We start from the raw sequence: 6,000 nt of genomic DNA on the forward strand, positions 1-6,000 counted from the left end.
GTAAGGAAACGGACGTCCAACCAAAAAGGAATTTTGGGGAAGCTTTTCAACCAATCGCGGAGAGAAACCCGCGTGACTTCTCCAAAACCTTTAGACCAACTGCTACAAATGCAGGAAAATCAAAATTCGCAAGGGACATTGCGGAAGCAATCGCCCCGAGAAGTGCCAAACAAATGTCCAACATTGGCACTTATGATGGTCTATCCGACCCAGACGACCATTTGAACAGGTTCATTGCGGGGGCTACCGTCAGCAACTGGACGGAACCCACGTGGTGCTACATGTTCCAGATGACTCTGGTCGGAGCGGCCAGGGCATGGTTCGATCGTTTACCGATCCACCACATATATGACTGGGCGGACTTTCAGAACAAGTTCAGCCAGCACTTTAGCCAACAGAGGAAGTACACTGAAGAGCAGTGGAGGATCCTCAACTGCGTGAGAGAGGAGGATGAATCTTTACTAGACTTCATCACCCGCTTCAACTCCAAGAAATTGAGTCTGGGCAACGTAAGTGAAGATCTCGTTCGCGCCGCTTTCATCCAGGGCGCCGAGTACCCAGAGCTTATCCGCACATTAACGGGTAAGGACGGCATGCCATCCACATGGGATGCCATCATGACGGCAGCCAAGCGCTTTGCCGAGACAGAGAAGCAGCTGGGAAGAGATCTTCCCCAGAGTACTCACCTCTACACGCAGAGGACAAGGGAGAACAACGTTAGGATCGCCCGGCAGAACAAAAAGAGGCGGCTAGGTATTTGGCAGTCAAGGGTAAACTTTGACACCTCATCCATCTCTCGCCCTCTTGTTGGCGGAAGGGACAACACACACCCTTCAAACAGAAAACACCTGTGGACGCCACTCACCAAGAGCGTCACGGAGATATTTGCCACGGAAAAATTGCCATGGCCAAAAGCCCCATTGATCCGGCAGAAACCTAATGCGGATCAAAGCAAATCCTGTGATTTCCACGGGACAAAGGGTCATGGTACTGAAGAGTGCACATCCCTGAAGGATATTGTTGAGACATTTGTGAAGGATGGAAGACTTGCACATCTCGTGGCATCAATCAGGAAGGGAGGAAGAAATGACAACCGGTACAGAGGTAACGGACGAAAGCCCGTCGACATCAGCATCAACATGGTCCATGGCAAAGTCGCAGGAAGAAAAAGACGAGCGACAGAACCATGCGCGTGGAAGGAAGCTGAGGTGCGCTTCCCGCGAGTGCCAGGAGGCCCCAGCAAAGAAGGCCCCATCGTCATCAAAAGCCAGCTGGGGCATTACATCACTTCCCGCACTCTTGTTGACAACGGCGCTTCGTCAACAGTGATGTACAGGCAGTTCTTTGACAAGCTGGATGATGAAGACAAAGAACGCCTGGAAACGGTCTACGCTTCAATGGAAGGGTTTGACGGCAGTACAGAAACCCCCCTGGGTATCCTATCTTTCCCCGTCACTCTTACAGATGGAAAACACTCCCGCACAGAGGATGTGGACTTCGTCGTGATGAGGAAGCCACACCACACATACGACATCCTCTTCGGGAGAGACGGGATGGCAAGATTCAACGCCGTGGTATCTTCAGTCCACGGCATGATGGGATGGCCAACAGCTGAGGGTGTGGCGATGATCACTGGCATTCCCCAGGTATGCATCGCATCTGTCTCATCTAAACCCAAACCAAAGATGGCTAAACCAACCATCACCGAACCGGAAAAATGGGCCTTCAATGGCAAATACCCCGACCAGGCCGTTACCATTGGACCAACAATCGTTGATCCCACCCGCACCTTACTCAAACGCCTACTGCAGAAAAACGCTGACATCTTTGCGTGGACACCAGCTGATATGACTGGTGTACCCCGAAGTAAGGCGGAGCATAAGCTCAAGTGCGATCAGGCTGTTACGCCAGTCGTACAAAAGCGCAGAGTAATGGGGCCTGAACAAACTAACGCGTGTAGAACCCAAGTCAAGGAACTCCTTGACGCAGGCATCATACGCGTTAGTAGATATCAAACATGGGTTGCAAATCCCGTAATGGTACCGAAGAATGACAAACAATGGCGCATGTGCATAGATTTCAAAGATTTGAACAAAGCATGCCCCAAAGATTGTTATCCGTTACCAGAAATTGATCTTAAGGTGGATTCGTTGGCACCATTTCGCCTTAAATGCTTCTTGGATGCGTATAAGGGGTACCATCAAATCCACATGGCCGTAGATGACCAGGACAAAACCGCGTTTCGGACGCCCGATAGTACATTTTGTTATAAAATGATGCCCTTCGGACTTAAGAATGCAGGGTCCACGTACCAACGCCTGATGGACAAAGAGTTTCATGCCCAAATCGGGAGAAACTTAGAAGTCTATATGGATGATTTGGTCATCAAAAGCCCCGAGCCAGAAGCGATGTTGAAAGACATTGAAGAAACCTTCAACACGCTCAGAAAGATAAACATGAAGCTCCAAGTGTTCATTTGGGATGGAAGAAGGGAAGTTCTTGGGAGTCATTGTTACTAAAGATGGCTTCAGAGCGAACCCTGAAAAGGTCGAAGCCATTGTTAAAATGGAATCACCTACCACCATCAAACAGGCTCAGACACTGAATGGACGACTAGTCGCACTTAGTCGCTTTTTGGCAAACCATGCAGATAAGTCGTTTCCTTTCGTGTCAACATTAAGAAACTGCTTGAAGAAAACGCACTTCCGCTGGACACCAGAAGCGGAAGCAGCTTTTCAGGAGATTCGGTCACGCCTGATCGAACTCCCAACACTTACAGCACCACAAGCGGGAGAGGAGTTAATCCTATACCTTTCCGCAACAGATAGAGCAACCGGGGCAGTACTGCTAACAGAACGAAAAGGCATCCAGATGCCAATCTATTATGTTAGCCGTGTACTAACAGACGTAGAAACCCGGTACTCTACCCTCGAAAAATTAGTCTTGGCACTTATACACGCTTCACGCAGGTTAAGACGATATTTCCAGGGCCACCCAATCACCATTCTCACCAACTTCAAACTCTCAAACGTTCTAGGCAAACCCGAATTATCGGGACGTCTAGCCAAATGGGCAATTGAATTGGGAGAATATGCAATTAAGTACAAGCCAAGACCAGCCATAAAAGGCCAGGTCCTGGCCGATTTTATTGCAGAAGTCCCCGCTACGCGGGAGAAAGAGTGCCAGGAGGAGGCTCAACCCTCCCCAGCACAGGACATCAACGATATCTGGCGACTCTATACTGATGGAGCAGCCAACAACGAGGGTTCAGGCGCAGGGTTAAAATTAACCAACCCAGCGGGCCAAGAATATACTTACGCTATTCGGTTGGATTTCCCAAGTACGAATAACGAAGCCGAATACGAAGCATTCTTGGCCGGATTGAGAATTGCGCGTAAAATGGGAGTGAAAAACTTGGAAGCCCACGTGGATTCCATGCTGGTGGCCAACCAAATAAATGGGACGTACACGGCTGTGAACGACATAATGGCCCTGTACCTCGCCCAGGCAAAAACCCTTATGCGTGATTTTAATGATTGTAAAGTCATACACGTTAAGCGCAGCGAAAACAAATCTGCGGATGCGTTAAGCAAGCTTGCATCACTGGCCTTCACCCACTTGGGAAAGGACATCCGCATTGAACTCCTCGAAGCACCATCAGTCCCGCACAAGGAAATTTGTGTCATCCAAACTGGTACAGAAACGTGGATGACACCAATAATAAATTACCTTGCAGCAGGAACACTACCAGAATCAAAAACACAGGCAAGAAAACTACGCTGTAAAGCACTAAATTATCAACTCATCAATGATAACCTTTACAGACGTAACTTTCTTGGCCCACTTTTAAGATGCGTGGACAACCAAGATGCTGACTACCTCTTAAGGGAAGTACACGAGGGCATCTGTGGAGTTCACACAGGTCCCCGCGCTGTTGTGGCTAAGCTGAACAATGCGGGATACTTTTGGCCGGGGATGCATATGGATGCACTGGCATACACTAGAAAATGCAGGTCTTGCCAGCTTCACGCACCCAACACGCATCGCCCGAAGAACGAACTTGTTCCAGTCACTTCTTCGTGGCCATTCCAGAAGTGGGCCATCGATGTGACAGGCCCATTTCCCACAGCAGCAGGAAATGTCCAGTTCCTAGTGGTAGCCATCGATTACTTCACCAAGTGGATAGAAGCAAAACCTTTAGCCCAAACAACCGCAAAACATATTAAAAAATTTATTTGGGAATTTATTATCTGTCGTTTTGGACTTCCACAGAATCTGGTGAGCGATAACGGCACCAACTTTGCTGACAAGAAGCTACAGCAGTGGCTGAAAGAACTTCAAATCACCCACACCTTTACCTCAGTGGCACACCCGCAAGGTAATGGTGAGGTGGAAAGAGCAAACAAGAGCATCGTCGATGGCATAAAGAAAAGACTCCTGAAACACAGATCCGGCTGGGTGGACGAGCTCCCGCACGTCCTTTGGGCAAACAGAACGCTGAAAAAGGCCAGTACGGGGGAAACCCCGTTCAGTCTCACTTATGGCACTGAAGCCATGATCCCAGTCGAAATTGGTTTACCCTCACCAAGGGTCTTGATCCAGCCAGAAGACAATGATGCGGAAAGACGGTTAGACCTTATGCTAACCGAGGAACGCAGAGACTTAGCCGCAGTGCGTGAAGAAAATTACAAACGACAAATGCAAAAGTACTACAACACGCGGGTAAAACTCTGCAGCTTCAATGAAGGAGACTACATACTGCGTAACAACGAGGCTTCAAACCAAGAGCGCCCAGGAAAGCTGGCCCCGGTCTGGGAAGGGCCATACATTATCAAAGAAGTCCTGGGAAAAGGCGCATACCGGCTTGAAAGGCTCGATGGCACTCCTATCCCAAGAACATGGAATGGAGCTCAATTACGCAAATGTTATATGTAAATCAATTCCAAACTTGTAAAGAAAAGGCCTAGAGCCACTTCTAATGGAAATGATTCTCCTTACACAATGTATTGATAGCCTAACCTTTAACTTATGAACTTCCCATGTGCCGGTATTCACCGCACCAATGCGTGAAGAAGTAAGTAATTGCGTGTGGAAGGCGGCAAAACCCGCATAAACACAACGCTAAAAATGTTAAAAAGTTCTAAGGAAAACCTACACGCAGGTCAGATGTAAGTAAAGTTTAGCCATCCTTGTAAGTGCAAGTGACGGTCTTACCGGCACAATCACAAACAAGGAAGCAAAACTTCAACCTATCATCTACCACGTTCAAAGGTTAACTTATTCTGAACACTTAGAAAATTTCAAGGAAAAGATAAGGAAAACCTACACGCAGGTCAGATGTAAGTAAAGTTTAGCCATCCTTGTAAGTGCAAGTGACGGTCTTACCCGCACAATCACAAACAAGGAAGCAAAACTTCAACCTATCATCTACCACGTTCAAAGGTTAACTTATTCTGAACACTTAGAAAATTTCAAGGAAAAGATAAGGAAAACCTACACGCAGGTCAGATGTAAGTAAAGTTTAGCCATCCTTGTAAGTGCAAGTGACGGTCCCACCCGCACAATCATGAAAGAGGAAGCAAAAATAAACTTATAATTTACTATGTCAAAAAGTTAACTTATCTAAGTACTAAAGAAATTACTAAGTGTAAACATGCGTAAAATAAACAAAGAAAAGGACATTCTTTATTTCATCAACTTGAATATTACAAACATTGCTGGGTATATACCCGCATACAAAAGAAGTACAAGAGCAAATATCTACGTTAGTGGCGGAAAGGGATCTTTTGGATCATGCTTCAGGACCACTCCCACTTGGACCCGCACCATCAGCAGAGGGTGACGGTTCAAGGAAAGCTCTAAGGACAGCAAGCCCATCATCAGCAGCAGCAATTTCATTCACCTTCTCCACCACCGGATGCGGGAAGGCAGCATACTGGTTCACTGCTTGGTCATAAATAGTTTCGGTATCCGCATTATACAAAGGGAAGTTGGAAGGCG

The sequence above is a fragment of the Bidens hawaiensis genome, unplaced genomic scaffold (genome assembly GCF_021521415.1).
Source record: "Bidens hawaiensis isolate Kalapana, Puna unplaced genomic scaffold, B.hawaiensis_p1.1 tig00022519_1, whole genome shotgun sequence".
Taxonomy (NCBI): Eukaryota; Viridiplantae; Streptophyta; class Magnoliopsida; order Asterales; family Asteraceae; genus Bidens; species Bidens hawaiensis.